The sequence below is a fragment of the Sarcophilus harrisii genome, chromosome 1 (genome assembly GCF_902635505.1).
Source record: "Sarcophilus harrisii chromosome 1, mSarHar1.11, whole genome shotgun sequence".
In the NCBI taxonomy this organism is placed as follows: domain Eukaryota; kingdom Metazoa; phylum Chordata; class Mammalia; order Dasyuromorphia; family Dasyuridae; genus Sarcophilus; species Sarcophilus harrisii.
In genome coordinates, this window is record NC_045426.1 from 478,644,851 (window position 1) to 478,663,322 (window position 18,472).

The 18,472-nt window shown below is 33.9% G+C and overlaps 1 protein-coding gene across 7 annotated transcripts in view; it reads right to left on the reverse strand.

Moving 5' to 3' along the window:
- The window catches only part of ASXL3 (ASXL transcriptional regulator 3), a 219,394-nt gene that overhangs the window by 139,752 nt on the left and 61,170 nt on the right, over positions 1-18,472 (reverse strand). The window contains exons 1-2 of one of the 7 annotated variants that reach the window (XM_031946468.1): positions 1,498-3,215; positions 236-447 (exon numbers count right to left, since the gene is read on the reverse strand). The exons of 4 other annotated variants lie outside the window; for them this stretch is intronic. The gene's annotated coding sequence lies outside the window, so the exon portion shown is untranslated. Of the gene's footprint in view, positions 1-235; positions 448-1,497; positions 3,216-18,472 lie in introns of those variants that run through there. 2 more of the 7 variants (XM_031946469.1, XM_031946467.1) reach the window with 2 other exon arrangements.

Sequence of the window (18,472 nt, forward strand, 5' to 3'; positions counted from 1 at the left end):
CTGTATCTTTAAACAAAAGCAGAACAGAAGAAAAGGAGATTGAACAACTTCAAACTGAGAAATATCCTCAACACACTCTATGATCATTCCAATCACACTGCCTTTTGTTTTCCCCCAAAGGACCTCTCACACCCACTAAATATGAATGGTAGAATAATTGACCACTATAGATAGGGTTCCACATGGGAGGTCCCTCAGTGTCAATTTTCACCCATCACTACTAACTGATACCTACCCGGAAAGAACGAACGGAACCACTCCAATGTAATCCCATCCACTCCTGCTAGTTCAAGCATTCGGTTCAGCATCACCTCATGACCAACACGAAAGCAGCTGAGGCTCTAATATAATCATCATGGAAAGTTGTCTCAAATCCAGCATTCGAGGAGGATCATCCTTCAAACACACCAACGCTGTCTCCAAGCCACGCTGGGTTCTGAAACCAGACTGGAAAATATTATATATGTATATATATAATAAAACTCCCACAAACCACTCTGCTACTTTGTCATAATAGTGCTGCTTAATCAATACTATATAAATTTCTCATTGAAATTACTTCAACAAGAGACATTTTTAAGAACAGAGTAGGGAAATCTAGGCATTTATCTGCTCTGTTCCTTAGTGAAGATGGTCAAAGAATAAAAACATGGTAGTGGGACAAGGATAGAGTGAAAGAAAATGAGATAGATAAGTAATATTAGTAGCATTCAAGGTCAGTATTTCCTAATATGACACCTAGGATCAAGCCCATCATAATGTACAAACAAGCACTTGACCAATATCTTGTAAATGTAATCCAAATTTTTTCCAAAGAATGATTGGTGTGCTTGCACTAAAAACTACACCTAATTAAATAAAGAGAATTTTTCTCCAGTTTTATGGCAAGAGTCCAGCCCTACTGTGGTATACTGTCACCTATTTTACTTTTTTTAACTACTACAATCTTATTTACATTATCTAACTTGCAAATAACCAAAGCCCAACAGATTGGGTTCACTGTTTTGTTGTATACAGCAGTCAGCTAATTCTGGTTTTATAACAAGTGCTAAATTTTAAAAATAAAAACAGTAACCATCCCTAGAGCCAACTGTATACTTAATAAAAATCAGAAATGAATAACTTTTAATACGATCTTTTCACTTCTCTAAGGTATGCAATTTTTTAGAAAAGAAATATAAACCATAAACATTATACAGAAGTTTAATTCTAATTTGTAAGAGAAATTCTAGGTGAATCAGAGACTTTCATTGTTTTGAAGGGTTTTCTTATTCTCTTCTTTACCATGAATTATTATATTTTGTTTTCAAAAAAAATCTCTCTTATATTCTGAATCAATATGGTATTATACATTATAATAAAACTGTACAAGTTTACCAAAATCAATTTCTATGTTTCTAATGTAATAACTTTTTGAAGTCAACCAAGTGAAATTATAATGCTATTTTAAAAAATATGATCTGGTGATATACTACCAGCTTCCTCACTGTTACTCACACACAACACATTCCATTCTGACTGGCATTTTTCACTGGCTGTCCCATTCCATGGAATTTTCTCCTCTCCTTTTTGCTGGTTTCCCATTTCTCTTCAAGTATCAGCTAAAAATCCAAAAAAAACTTTTCATATCTCCTATAATGATGTATGGGTGGAGGGGAAGAGACAGAAGGAATTTATAAATGTGTATGTATATGTGCATATCTCTTTACATATATGGGTGTGGACATGTGTTAATACATACATATATATGCACACACATCCACAACTATATATATATACATATACACACACACACTCACACATACACATACACGTTTGTTTTGTATGATATTAGATATTTTCAAATTGCTTCTTTTCCCATCCTTCCCCCTCTCTATTAGACTATAAATTCCTTTAAGCAGGGACTGTTGGGGTTTTTTGATCCTGAGTGCTTAATACAGTGCCTGTTACATAATAAGATGTTAATAAATGTTATTTACCTGACTTATTCAAGTCAGTGTAAGTAAATCTTTATTTGTTCTAAGCATATGGGTATTTACAAGACTGCTACATGGAAATACCAATTCACTTAAATGAAAGTATGTCTTTTAGTCATCCATATATTAGTCAAATTGCTCATACTATTGACATTTAAGCTCAGCTTTCATTAAAAGTTGAGAAATGTTCAATAGCTTTATTAAGTCTCTATTCTTAGGAATTTTTTAAACTTAACCATCATGTTTAATGCAAACATTTCAGAAGTCTCTGGTATAGTATCAAGGATTAAGTTGTAAGACAAATGCCAGAGACCAAAATAAAACAAAGCACTCCCTTTCTTTGTAGTTCTTCACTGAATTTATGACATCCCAGATGACTATGTTATATGTAAAATGATTCATAAAAAAATGCATAATTTATACAGGCAATACGATCTTCCAGCAATGCAAAGTATACAGAATACATTTAGAACTTGGAGCTGTCCAGTTCATTTTTCTATATATAATATATATGTATATATTTCACTTTCTATATATTAAAATGATCACATTTCTGTGCTCTGGGAACAAGGAAAACAAATACTCATAGTATTAATGATAATAGTAAGCTTTTATTATTGGTGCTATGTATAGCACCTATTATGTATTAGTCCTTATAATAGGCTTTTTACAAATACAGTCAATCCTTGTTATTTGTGGAGTTCATATTTTCAAAATTATCTACTTTCTAACATTATTTTAATCCCCAAATCAATACATCCAGTGCTTTCATTGCCACATGCATACATAAAGAGTGTCAAAAATGAATTCCTTGAAATCACACTTCTACCTGAGGTTGAACTTTGCCTTGTTTCAGCTTTTGCACTATAATCAAGGGTCTTTCTGGTGCTACATTTTTGCATTTTAGTGCTGTGCTTTATTGTTGGTAATTTCATTGTTTTAAGTAACCCTAAACATAGTGCTGAAATGCTGTCTAGTGTCCTAAATGCAAGAAGGATGACTTCTTTATTCAGGCATGAATTATAGTGCTACTGGCCCACTGAATTAAATGTTAATGAATCAACAATATGGTACTGCCTGAAAAAGGAAGAGAAAATTCAACAATTTCTACATGAGGCCACCCTGGAACGTGCTAACATAAATTTAGTTCAATGACTTTGTAAAATATAACTACCATGAATGACAACAATCAACTGTGTTATCTCCTTTGATCCTTACAATAACCCTAAGAAGTAAATGTTATTATCCTCCCTATTTTACAGTTAAGAAAACCGAGGCAAACAGAGATTAAGTGACTTGCCACACGGCTAGTCACACAGTTATTAAATGTCAGGCTGGATTTGAACTCTTAGATCTTAACCATTTAAGCTCAGTGCTTGTACTATGTCATCTTGATGCCTTCTAAATTCATTTCCTTCCCCAGTCTTCTTTATTTTAAGTTAAAGTAGATCACTAATACCTATGTGACCTATCAAATCATTTAAACTTTCAAGGACTTAGTTACCTCACTTGTAAAAAAAGAGAGGGCTTCTGAGACCATTTCTAGTCCTATAGATAGATTAATAACCCTATGAATTAACTCATCCTTTAAGTTCCATCTTCCTCTGGATGTGCTACTGCTTTTCAATGGTCTTCTCAAAATATGATACTCAGAAAAATATCCTTATGTGATATGATCAAGAAAGAATACAAAAATGCTAGATTTTAAATTTTTTGCAACTTTTATTTATTATTATTATTATTATTATTAATTTTTTTTTACCATTATATTTCATTAGCATGGAAGTACCCTCCAGTTTTCAAAAGCTGTGCAACTAGAATATAACCCTCAGGTAGGTTTAACCAAACTAAAAAGGCTTTCAAGAATGTGCCTTACAATGGAGTGTATATTCTGTACTTACTAGATTATAATAACTCAACTAAAATGTCAAATAAAGTATGAAGGAGTTATGATTTTCAGTAGAAGAGAATATTCAAAATCAAAATTCTTTTGAAGTGAAAATATTAACTTTAGATAGTGACTTTCTAATATTTTAAATTGAGAGTAGAGATCAATTAACAGAATAAATCAGATACGCATCATGCAAAATAAATGAACATAGCAGCAAGAGACTCTCTGATAAACCCAAAGAACCTATTTACTGAAGGAAGAAATCACTCTTTGAAAAAAACTGTGGGTGAAAGTGAACAGCAGTCTCTAAGGATTTAGGTATGAGACCAATATTTTAGATAATATACAAAACTAAATTCCAAATGGATTTAGACATAAAAAGTTACATGATAAACAAAGAAGAGGCAACAAGAAAATATATTTCAACACTACAAATAGGATAAGAGATTAAGTACTCAAGAATGTATATAAAATATCACAACTGATTACATAAAAAAGTATCAAGTTTCTGTGAAAAAAATCTCATATATACATATGGAACTAATTCAAATTTATAACAAAAGTCATCTTCAATATTTAAATGATCAAAGGATTTGAAGAGATGAAAATATAAGTTATCAGCAAATATACATTTGAAAAAGTTAGTAAATCCACAAAATTAGGACTATTCCAATTAAAATAACACTATAAACTCAAAAATTCTAGTTACTATTTGACAAAAACTGCTAATTAATGAAGTCAAATGTGGCAGAAATTAGGTTCAGAGCAACATGTCAAACCAAACAGGAACATCAGCTCCAAATGGGTACATGTCCTAGATATAAAAGATCATGTTGTAAACAAACTGGAGAAGCAAGCATGAAATTACTTTTTAAATTTATTGCTAGGGGTGGAATGCATTACTAAACAAGTGATAAGAGACAATCACACAAGATAAAATGAACAATTATTGGGTCACAGTAACTCATCTAAAATATCAACCAAAGTGTGGAGGAGTTATGATTTTTCATTTGTTGAACAAACAACTCTAATATAATAAAAATTAAATGACAAACAGTGAAATGGGGAAAATATGTGCATCAAGGTTTGCTGATATAAAAGTCTCATAATCAAGATATATAAGGAAATGCTTAAAAGTCAAGAGACAAAAAGACATGAGCAAAGAAAGGCACGAAGAAAAGCAATTTTCAAAGGAAAAAATCCAAACTAGCAATAAGCAATAATCACTTTTAAAAAGTGCTCTAAAAATCACTAATAATTACAGCATTGAACATTAAAGCAACTTTGAAGTTCTAACCTCATATACATAAGACTGGCAAAGATGAGAAAAGAGTAAAATGACAAATGTTAGAGAAGCTACAATAAAATCAGTATAGTAATCAACTGTTAGTAGAGTTATGAAATGGTGTAACCATTTGGAAAAGCAATTTGGAACCAAACTCTGCATGTTCTCTGACAATTGTATGATGATTCAAGTCTGTATCTGTATATAGACTCTCCCCTATGGGCAGTTAGGTGGCACAGTAGCTAGAGTATCAGATCTGTAGTCAGGAAGATATGAATTCAAATCCAATCTCAGACATCTACTAGTTGTGTGACCCTGAGCAAGGGCTTAATCCTGTTTGCTTTAATTTCATCATCTGTAAATTGAACCGGAGAAGAAAAGAACAAACCAATCCAGTGGTTTTTTTTCTTTGTCAAGAAAATACCAAAAGGGATCATGAAGAATCAGACATGACTGAAAAATTCCTCAACAACAAAAATATATTTTTCCTATATATTTCCCAATAGGTTCTGTTATCAGGGAATAGGCTAAACAGATTATGATTAAGGAATGCAATTATTATTTTTTACATAACAAATTATGAAATGGATAGTTTCAGGGGAAATTGGGAAGAGTTCCATTAACTGAAGCAAATCAAAATGAGTAGAAATAGAATAATTTATACAAATATCATTATAGAGGAATATAATTTCAAAAGACATTAAAACTCTGATCAATCTTCCAATCAAGTCCAGAATGAAGGTGAAACATATCACTCACCTCCTCATAAAAAGATATTTGAACTTAAAATTCAGAAAAAGACATAGATTTGGGAATTTATTTTGTTGGACTATACAAATCAAATTCAAAATTTGATTTTTTTTTTAAATTTGGGAATTTATTTATTAAAAATAAATGCATACCCTGTTTTCAAGAGTGTGACTCCAGGCCAACAAAGGAGAAGATGCACTCCTTTTGATCTGGAAAAAAATCAAAGATTTGAAAAAGGGTTGCACTCTTTATGGGGCTACATCATCTTATGTTAAGATGGTATTAAAAGAATTTAGCTTATTAAATTCTAACCCCTAGTGATTAGATTAGAAATCTATAGCAAGGACATGTTTAGAACATGGACAAAACGTGTTGTGGCTTTCGGAGTATAGTGAATTATGTAGAAAGCAAAATCAATGAAATAGGCAAACTGGAGTTAATATATAAGTCACCTTTGACTAACTAGCAGGTAAAAGTCAATATGTGGGCCCTTTAGCACAGATTAATTATCTAATTAATTAAAAATAAAAAAGATTTAGGAATTTATTTTGTTGGACTATACAAGCTGCATAATCATAGATTTATTATTATTCAGTTTTGTTTTGCTTTTGTTTACTGGGAGGGGAGTATTTATTTGGTTTTTGCTCAACGGGGGAGATGGAGGAACAGACTAATTTTAAAAAATTTTACTTTAAAATAAAAATAATCAACTATATATATGTATATATATATATACACACACACACATACATACATGTAGACACATATACATATTGGTATATATATATATATATATATATATGTATTTATAAATGTAAAAATAACTCTGGATTGGTACCCCACATCTTTCAAGTGGAGAAAGATGATAAGAAGAGATGCTAACAGCTGTTGGAGGAACTGTGGAAAAACAGGTACACTAATTGGGGAAGCTATGAATTGGTTGAGTCATTCTGAAAAATAATTTGGATCTATGCCCAATAAGTTACTAAATTTGTTTATGCCCTTTAATCCAATAATACCACTAAATCTGTACTTCAAGTAAATCAAAGGAAGAAAAAAAGATCCATATATTTAAAAAAAAAAAAAGTCATCCTCTTTAAAATGGCAAAGAACTGAAAATAGAGGAAGTACTTACCCATTGGCCAGGGAATGATTGAACAAATTATGGCATATGAATGAAATAGAATATCACCATATTATAAGAAATGATGAAAGGAATGATGTTAAAGAAACTTGGGAAAATTTGTATGAAATGATAAATATAAAGCAACTAAAACCAGGAGACCAAGTAATTTATACTATAAAGGAAAAAAAAACTGTAGAAAGGTAGGTTTCAACTATATTTAAAAAATATTTCTTAATGAGAATAATTGTAAAATGGAATATGCTGTCTAAGGAAGCAATATGCTCCATGTTATAAAGTAAAGGGATTTAATAATCTGACAGGAATGATAGACAAGATTATTATACAAAGTAGCCATTTTATTATATGACATTCAAGGGTTCGACCCCCTTCTACATCTAGGATTCTATAATTCTTTGTTGTAAAGGGGTTTCATTTTGCAGATTCCATTTTGTGGTTGAGTTTTAACTAAATGGTTGCAACTTCCAACTACAAAATCATTTGACTAGCAATGACAGGGAGCCTGAAACTCTAAAGCTCTTTGAAGGGGAGATTCTCCTTGAACCCTGCCTCTGTGGGAACCGCCCCAGGGAACCAAGATAAAGTGGTTTGTCTTGGTAGGACTAGTTGAAATAATCTTATTTAGCTAGATTTCTACTGACTCCTATTGTAGGCTCAAAATCATTCCCAGTAAGTGGTCTCATCTAGGCCTGGCGGCAGTGACAGCATTGAAGGAATCTCATTCAGTTGAAACTTCTTTCTCAGATTTCCTTATAAAAATGGCCATTTTAAATTCGGTCTTTGCAGAGTTATGCCTAACATGCCATGCCATGCATAGCAGCAACCTCTGCCCACTAAAAATCATTTCATCAAATTCTCTTTCAGCGTTTAAGACCCTCTCTTTATCTTTCTTACCTATTTCCTTAACAAGACTTTATACCTCTCTATTGGGATTTCTCTACTAGAAACTTTACTTCTCTGCCAGGATCTTGCCACTAAGGAATTCAGTCTTTCTATTCATGCAAAGCAAAGGCTGACTTCCCAATGCCAATAATAAACTTCTTTTTATCAATCTAGCTTTTTAGGTTTGTAAATTCCTTCACAAAGGACCTCTGCGACACCAGAAAGGGGATTCCCACAACTCTCTACCTTGCGCCGAATCCTAAGGGGATTTAGGGGAGCCCAACCTTTTCATTTGGGTCCCTAAACCTTAAATCTCATCATTTACTAACCTCAACATTTAACTCCCTGACCACCAGGAATCCTAATCTTATCATCCTGGCTAAAATTATTATATATAAATCTGATCCAGTAGATAGTCTTCAAGAGTTAGAATTATCTTATATAGGCAGACCCAAATTTACATCTATACAAATTATTCAAGATTCTCACTAAGACAAATTGACATCAGAGTAGTTGATTCATTTGAGTTATTTCATATTGCCTCCCAGCTATCACTGATTAGAATTCGACCCCACCACCACCATTACCTGCATTACTTATTCACTTTTATATCCAAAGACAAAACTTGTGACCACAGAGAAACTCTGCTAATAAATTTCAATATATTTCAAACTAGCTAGGTGGTACAGTGTGTAAGTACTGAGCCTAGTCAGGGGGATTTTAGTTTAAATTCACCCTCAGACACTTACTAAAAAGTCATTTAACGTCCTTTTGTCTCAGTTTTCTCAAATGTCAAATGAGAATAATCGTACCTACTTCTCAGGCTTGTTGTGAGAACCATGGTATAGTGAAAATAAAGGAGGAGTTTCCTCAAGTGTTTAACAGAAAAGGTTAGCTAAGCAAGATGACCTAGAAAATTCTTTCCAATACCACATTTTACAAATCGAGACAAACCAATACAGTGTCCCCAGACTTGGGAACTACAAATACAATAACAAAATATCCTGGAAATATAAGAGAAAGTTATATCAGGCCTTTATATTCCCCAAAATAAATCATCATGTTACATCTCTTAGCTTTTGTCTTTCTCTATAATAAAGTTGTCAATTCCAGTCAAGTCAAGGAATATTTATGAAGCACCTATTATATTCAAAATACTGAAAACATAAAAAAAAAAAACAAAAAAAAAAAAAAAAAAAAACTGGGTCCTAAAGATTACCCCTCCACTGGGAGTCATAATATATACATATAAATGAATGGTTGACTAAATAAATTCATACACACAAAGCAATTTTAGGAGTAAAGGGCAAAAAAAAAAATAAAACTAGAGAGCTTTAAGGAAAGCATTTCCTGGAATTTCAGAAAAATTTACATGAACTGGAAAGATTTACATGAATTGAGTGAAATGAGCAGAAGAACCAGGAGAAAACCACACATAATAACAGCAACACTGTGTAATGGTCAACTCTTTTCGGCAACATAGTGATCTAAAACAATTCCAAACTTGTGATGGAAAATGTCATATATATCCAAAGAACTATGGAGTCTGAATGCAAACTGAAGCATAATATTTTCACTCTTTCTTTATCTTGAGATTTTTCCTTTTTGTTCTGATTCTTCTTTCACAACAAGATTAATATGGAAATGTTTAACATCATTGTACATATAGCCTAAATTGAATAGGAAAGGGGAAAGAGTGAAAGGAGGGAAAAAAATATGAATTCAAAATGTTACAAAAATGAACACTGAAAATTATCTTTACATATAATTGGGGGGGGGGGGAATACTGTTAACTGACTAGGAAATTTTTTAAAAATTACTTTCAGAAAAAAAAAAAAGGAAAAGAAAGGTTTCACTCAGAAAGTAGTACCTGAACTGAGGCTTGAAGGAATTTAGGTAGGGGAGCACATGACAGGCAAGAACAGCTGGTGCAAAGCCAATAGGTCAGGAGACTACAATCAGTCTGGGACCAGCAGTCTAGCTTGACTTCTCTTTCTCCCTCCTTACTCCTTCCATATCCTTCTCCCACTTCCTTTCCTACTGCCTACAAACATATCCGTGTCTTACCCATCCTTAAAAAAAAAATCCTTATTTGATCTTTCTATTCCCACTACTATCCTATATCTCTTTTGCTATTTGTGGCTCAAGTCCTTGAAAAGATTGTCTAGAGTAAGTGCCTCTGCCTTGACTTTCCTCTCACTTTCTCTTCTTGACCCCTCTACAAGCTGGCTTTGGACCTCATCATGCCACCAAAATTGTTCTCTCCAAAGCTACCAATGATCTCTTAACTGTCAAATCCAATGATCTTTTCTCAATCCTCATTCTTCCTAAGCTCTCTGTTAATCATCCTTTTATCCTTGATACTCTCTTCTCTCTAAATCTTCAAGATACCACTTTCTCCTGGTTGTCCTACACATCATACTGTTCTTTCTTAAGTCTTTTTTTACCTGATTCTTATCAAAGTCACACCCTTCCACTTACATGGCCGTTCCTCAGGACTCTATTCAGCACCCTCTTCTCCCTCTAGTCTACTTCATATGATGATCTTATTTCTAGAGATGATTTTCAATTCTATCTACTACCCTACCTTAATCTCTCTACTAACCTCCAATCTTGTAAATCAAACTACCTTTCCGACATCTTGAACTGAATGTCCAATAGACATTTTAAAATCAAGAGGTCTAAAACTGAATTACCTTTCCCCTAAAACCATCATGGCCTCTCTTTAAATTCCCTACTACTGTAGAAGACACCACCATCTTCCAGGTCCTTCAGGTTCATTACCTTAAGTGTTATTCTTGAGTCCTTTGGTCTCTCTCACCTACCATATCAGAAGAGGGATATGACCTAGATTTTGCTCGTTTCAGTGGGGGTTTCCTTTCCAGTGTGCTACACATCTTCCCTCTTCTTGATTCATCTAAAGTTTTCCTGACTCTTGATACTGGATGGAACAGGGAATTCAGACTCTTATAAAGCCTCTTTCATGAAGGCAACTATATTGTCACCGTCTGTGGATTTCTCTTTTGCAATATCTCTCAAATATACTCTCTTACCTCTTTTCTGATACTGCTTCTACCCTAGTACAATAAGCCCTCATCACTTCACACTAATACTATTGCAATAGTCGCCGCCTTCTTTCTATCCCCAATGAGTGGGCCTCCTTCAAAATTCTCCCCAATCCAATCTATTCTCCATTCAGCCTCCAAAAAGGTTTTCCTAAAATAATAAGTCACCTTCCACCCACTCTCCACAAATTCTAGTGGTTACCCATTTCCTCTAGGATAAAATACAAATTCTTTCATTTAGCATTCAAAGGCTTTCATAAAGCTAGCCTGCCCCACCCCTTTTCCTAGTCTTCTTACACTTTAACTCCCAGTCATGCTCTCTTAGATCTTGTGACACTTCTCTGTCATCATCATAGCTGATTCAAATCCTCTGCTTCCTACAAATCCTTTGTTTCTCTATGTACTTGTTTGCTTGCTGTCTTCTCTTCTGGATTGTAAGTTCCTTGAGGGCAAGGACTATCTTTTTCTTCTTTCTGTATCCCCAGCATTTAACAAAATACTTAGCATAGTGTATGTGTGTGTGTTCATTTTTCCTTTATGTCCAATTCTTCATGAACCTATTTGGGATTTTTATTTTTTTCATTTTATAAATTTAGTTCATTTTATAAATAAGGAGCTAGGGTAAACAAGGTTAAAGTGATTTGCCCAGGATCACACAGCTAATAATTGCCTGTGCCCAGGTTTGAACTCATGATGATAAGTCAGTCTTCTTGATTCCAAATCCAGTATTCTATCCACTGCACCACCTATCTGCTCCTGTTTGTCAAAAAGAAGGTACTTAAATAAATGTTTGCTTACTCACACACCTCGACACAATACCCTACCAGAACATTTGCTATAAGCAATAGGAGATACATTGGTTGCTTAATATTAGGAGAATTAGGCCCCTAACACTTATTCGCTGCCAAGTTGGGTATCAGAAAAAGACACACACTCTGTTGCCAAAACTTCAGTATACCAGAAATTCTGTCTCATCTATGTTTATAGTTTCCCTTCCCAGGGACTTTGATAGTCTAAATTTAAATATACTTAATGACCTGAAGCATGAATCTATGTCCAAAATAGCCAAAAGTTTGAAATGAAATGACAATAAAACCTCATCCCAAATGATCATCTATTATGATCTAAGTGCTCAATATTTTAAATAACCAACAACAAGGTGGAAAAAACTTTAAAAAAATATAATACAACACCCATGGTGATGAGGAAATTTGAGCTGTATATAGATGCCTTCATTAAAGAGGCTTTACAAGAGTCTGAATTTCCTGTCCCATCCAGTGTCAAGAGTCAGAAAAACTTCAGATGAATCAACAGAAGATGTGTAGCAACATAAGATGTTTAGCACACTGGAAAGGAAACCCCCACTAAAATGAGCAAAACCTAGGTCATATCACTCTTCTGACACATACTGACTATGGAACCTCTGTCCCAGGAAACTTTCTAAAACTATGAGTTACAAAGCAACGGCTCAACCCTAACAATGGAAAACATTTATTCAGAAAAATATACTGTGCCCCTCCCCTCAGAAAGAGAGAGAGAGAGAGAGAGAGAGAGAGAGAGATATGGATATGTACGATAGATATGTAAAAAAAGTAGTGGGTGACTACAGGAAAAGTCCAACCAGATTTTCCACTTGAGGAGATACTTCTTTTTATGTAATACTAATGTGTATCTAGTCTGTGAGCACCAGGATGACAGGGTCTTTTGCTTTTCTTTGTGTTCCCAGTACTTAGCACAATGCCTAGCACACAGTAGGTACTTGATATTTATTATTGTTATTGTTGTAGTTGTTGCTATTAACCTAGAGTCAGAAGGCTGCAGTCTAGTGATGACTTCATTCCCTGTGTCTTCTACTACAATCCTGTTGATCTCAAAAATATTCATAGAGCAAAATAGGTAAATATTTAAGAACCTGAATTAGAAGAGAGGGAAAGAATATATGCACATACTAATACTCATAAATTTAATCTGAATTATTAACTAATTTGAGACAATAACAACAACAAAAAAGTAAAGATCTAATCTGTAACAATTAACAATTCTATAGGTTCTTATCTGGTTAAATCTGGCTCCCATACACCTATTTGCATCAAATCCTAGTTACTTTCCTGAGGCAGTTACACATCTCCAATCTCTTATTGGATACTGCTGTCTGAATCACTAAGTATTGTAAACCTAACACATTCATAATAAAATCACCAGTTTTTCACCAAAAACCCATGCTTCTTCCAATCTTAACCATTTCTTTGAAAACCAACAACCTTCTGGTCTCCTAGATTCAAAACCTAAGAATTACCCTCAATTTCTCATTTTTTTTCTCAACTGAAATATCCAAAAAGTTATCAAATCTTGTTTCTACCTAAAGTCTCTAGCATCAATCCCTTTTTCTCTATCATATCAGCTTCTAAGTGGAGTATGAACAGAAAACGGGAGAAAGCAGTAGGCTTTTGCAATAGTCCAGGCATAAAGTTATAAGGGCCTACACATCAGGATGATGGCAGTATCATAGAAGTAAAGGGGGTAGATATAATAATAATGTTGATAATATATATACCACTATCAGGTTTTCAAATTATTTTACAAATACCTCATTTTAACCTGACAATTATCCTGGAAAGTGACAATATTCTTATTTCTATTTTAGAGATGAGAACAACTGAAACACACAGAACTTAACTGACTTGCCCAGACACACAGTTAGTGTCTGAAGTTAGACTGAGTTTTAGTCTTCCTGACACAAAGGACAGGAGATATGATGAGGAAGAAGAGCTGGTTAAAGGATTACAAGGCAACTAAAGGCAATCAGGTAGTTCAGTCAGTAAAGTTTTGGTAGTGGAATCCAGAAGACCTGAGAACAAATTCAACCTCAGACATTTACCAAGTTCACATCTGTGAATTTGGGGAAGCCACTTCTCTACTGTCTGCTTCAGTTTCCTCAATTGTCAAATGAAGATCATAACCCCAGTGTTATAGAGGGGTTCAAATGTAACAATATTTGCAATATTGAAAATTTTTCCAAATAATTGAAGAGAATGTCCTAAAAGTCAATAGACAACAGTCATTTTTATTTGGGTGATAAACATGGATTACATAAACCTAAAAAAGAGGATACAAAGTGGGAAACACTCAGAATGGAAGTTTTCCAACTCCCCCCATCATGAAGTCAGGGTCATGAGTAAAAATGTAACCAGAGCTTAAAATTTTTTCAAATGGAAGAGTTCAGTGCTGAAAGGGACACAAAAAGTATGTATGTTAAGAAAATGATTTAAGTTTAATGGAAAAGAATTTAAGATATTTCTGTTGTCACAGATGAACATCTTTGTTCATCATGACTGAAAAGAGTAGGAAAAGAAATCTGGTCTAATAAAATTTAAAATATGAGTAGGAAGAAACAGTTTTCAGATGGGATTTGAGGACAGAAAATAAACTGTGACATAAGTATAAAGCCAAATTATCTTGTCAAAGATATGGGGTGATACTTCATTTATATATGAATAATTTGATGAATTAGAGAAACAATGAGAAAAAATTTTGTTTCAAAAAAACTGGAAAAACATGAGCATGAAAAAATAGTTTTGAGAACACAAAATTGAGATGGGAGGATGATTTTGGGAAATGAATGCTGATGGTCATTATAAGTGGTGAGTAGAAGTTTATTTCCCATCAACAAGACTATTACAAAGACACTGAGGGAATTAAAATGTGGCCACACATTAGTGTTTTTTCTCTGGACAACTAGACTTGTAAGAGCAAGTTAAGTGGTGAGCCAACCAGCCAGCCAAAAGAATAGATAAATGTTAGCACAACCATGTAAGGAGTTAAGACTACTAGAGCATGGATAACTATTATACCACCAATGCCCACATTAAACCTGAAATGTATTCATTCCTAATTTTTTATAATGCCAAGATACAAGCCAAGAAAAGCTGAAGAAAGACATCAGGTTTGAAAGAAACCTTTCTGAAGAGCAAATATCTAGTGACCAGCTCCACAGAAACAACAAAATGGGGACACCTTGAGCTAACTGGTTGTGACCGGAGGCTTAGTAGGAAGCACAGAGACTTTCAACTTTTCAACTCCTGGAGAGTTTGTTGGGATTTGGGTTCAGGAAGAGGATATGAACCTTGGCTGCCAGAACCAACTGTGCTGCTGAGATAGGTCCCAGGTGAGAAGGAACCAGCACCTGGTGAGTGCAGAAGCAGCAAAGCAGGGGCATTGCTCACTGTGGGCACTTGCAGGAGGCTGGAGCTCTTGGTTTGGAGTTCCTGGTCAGAGTGGAGAACTGAAGGGAAGCTTGAGGCATTATTAAACCCCCTATGATTAAAGGTGCTTACACTAATGCCTTTAAAAAAAAAAAATGAACCAACAAAGAAGAAAGAATCCCACCACTGAAACACATTATGGGACAGGGAAGCTGGGAAAAGCGGGTTTCATCTTCAGAAAAAGGACACTGAAATAAAAAAAATCTTCTATTCCAAAGAGTAATGTGAAATGGCTCCCCACCCAGAGAATTCAAAAAAGAATTTAAAAATCAAATGAGGGACACTGAGGAAAAACTAAAACAAAACAAAAAAAAAAAAATACAAGAAAAACACGATTATGAAAAAAGTCAATCAACTAGAAAAGGAGACAGTGAGTCTCAAAGATGAAAAAAATAATTATTTGAAAATTAGAACTGGGCAAGAGGAAGCCACTGAAACTATGAGACACCAAATATAACAAAACAGATTATAAAGAATGAGAAAATAAAACAGAATGTGAAACAACTTATAAGAAAAGTGACAAATCTGGAAAATAGATCAAGAAGAAAAAATATAAGAATTGGAATGCCAGAAAGTTGTGATCAGAAAGAGAACCTTGATACAATACTACAGGAAATAATCCATAAAAATTATTCTGGAGTGATAGAACATGAGGGGAAAGTAGAGATAGAAAAAAAGCTACCAATTAACCACCTCAAAGAGATCCTTTGTGAATAATATTGTTTTTAACACAGGAATATTATTGCCAAATTTCAAAACCCCCAAATCAAAGAGAAAATTCTACAAGAAATAAGAAAAAAACAATTCAAATACATTGGAGCTACAATTAGAATTGTACAAAACTTAGCAGCAGCTACAATAAAAGATTACAGGTACTAGAATCATATCTACCAACAATCAAAAGAACTAAACCTATGGCCAAAAATATCATATCCAGCAAAATTATCTATAATTTTGAATGAGAAAAAAATGGACCTTTAATGAACTTGCAGATTTTCAGGACTTTCTATCAACCAAACCTGAATTTAATAGAAAACTTAACATATAAAAGCCAATATCAAAGATCAAGTTTAAGGAACTCAACATGGACAAACTGTTTAAACATGGACAAATAGTTTACGTTGGTTTTTGGTTTTTGAATATGGGACATATGTATGATATATTTAAGATTCACATCAACAGCTACCCAATAGGGAAGCTCAAAAGAAAGATTGGCAGAGTTAAGGTAAAAATAGCCATCATGACACACAAATCGGGTGCAGAAGACTAGTCATAGAGGCATTAGGGAGGGGAGGAGGGCTCGCAGTTCTGAAAACCTACTCACTTCGGAAATGTGTTCAATAGGCAACCCTACATATATACTATGAAGGATACAGAGCACTCCAAAATCTATAAAGAAATAAGGCGGGGTGAGGTGGGGTGGGATGGGCAGACTGTGAAGCAAAGGTTGTGAGAAGAAAACATGGGAGGGGTCTATAGATGGGGGGAGGTTAAGTAATAGCAAGGCAAGTTAAGAACAGAATTAAAGCAAAGAGTGTGTATGGGGGGTGGGGGAGGTTACTATGTATACATTTACAAATATATGTATACATAAATAAATCTTTTCTTAAATGCAGCTTTCTTGGGGATGGGGGAGATGAAAGGGAAAAAAAGAATAAAGTAAATAAGGTGTGCAGCAGAGAACCAAAGAACAATTTACAAGGAAGTAAAGAAAAAATGGACGTTCATGAATATAAGTTTTTCTACTAATATTTATACTTTCTAGATCTGGTAATTTGTTGTTATATATTTTGAATCTTGGAAGCAGCTAGGTGGCGCAATGGATAGAGCACCAGCCATGAAGTCAAGAGGACCTGAGTTCAAATATGATCTCAGACAATTAACACTTCCTAGCTGTGTGACCTGGGCAAGTCATTTAACCCCAATTGCCTCAGCAAAAAATTAAATTAAATTAATATATATATTGAATCTTCCCTGATGTTATACTGGGCACATGAAAGTGTTCTCTTTTGTTTTGCTTTATTTTATTATGTATTCCTTTTCTGTTTTTCTTTTTTTTTTCTTACTGTTTTTTAAACAAAATAAATTTTTTTAAATAAAGAAAAATAAAAAGCTATTGTAAAATAAAATAAAAAGGCTAAGATCTCCCATTTCATCCAAGGTCATCTCTGCTTGCCCTGATCAATATATTGCCACTGGACCCAGATGGCTCTGCAGGAGAAAGTAAGACGGGTGACTTTGCACAGCCCACCTTTACTTAAATCCAGTTCACTTTCATGTCATGGATTCACTTCCCTGAGGTCATGTCTCTTGGAGAATGAAAGACAAATAATAATACCAAAAACAATTGGTTATATTTTTTAAAAATCAATAAATCCATTAAAAAAAAAATGTCACAAAAAGGGATATCCCATTTTCTTCAAATCTCACTTCAACTATAGCATTCTAAACAAAGCCTTTCTTCATTACTCCAGCTGCTAGTAACCTCGCCCCCCAATAAACTTGTTTGCATTTTTCACATATTTATACATGTATCTGTTGTCTCCAATAGAATTTAAGCTTCTTGAGGAAAAGTAATGGTTCATTGTTTTCTTCTTACTCTATGTCAAGCACAGTACCTGGCATGTGGTAGGCACTTAATAAATACTTGTTGAATGATAATAACACAGAACCAGTCAAAAACAATTCAAGTAAATTGCAAGCTACTATTAACTTTTTAAATGTCCATAATTAACCTTCTCTACTATTAAAACTAGCTGGAAGGTGAGGTAATGAAATAGAAATCATCTATACACTCAATGGGTACTAGAACTGAAATAAAAGTAAAAATAATAGCACCTACCTCACAGGGTTGTTGTGAGGGTCAAATAAGGTAATTATCTATAAAGTGCTTAGCAAATAGTAGGCAGTTAATAAATACTTTGCTCTTTTCCCTTCCCCTATCCCCAGACTCCCTGGTTACACTCAATCTTCTGTTTAATTCACTTGAGTCTTTTAATGTGAATGTATTCACAATTTCATAGAAAAGGGGGAAAAGCAATTAACATCACAGTTTGGAGGGCCAGAAAATTCATTCATGTTTGTAGATGAGATTAGAGGAAAAAGAGATCTGGGGAAATGCATGTTCTGGATAAATCAAATGAGCACACACTTTTTGAGAAAAATAATTTATTCCATGCTCTAAGGGAATAACCTCTTGTATAAGGAGGGAAAAAAC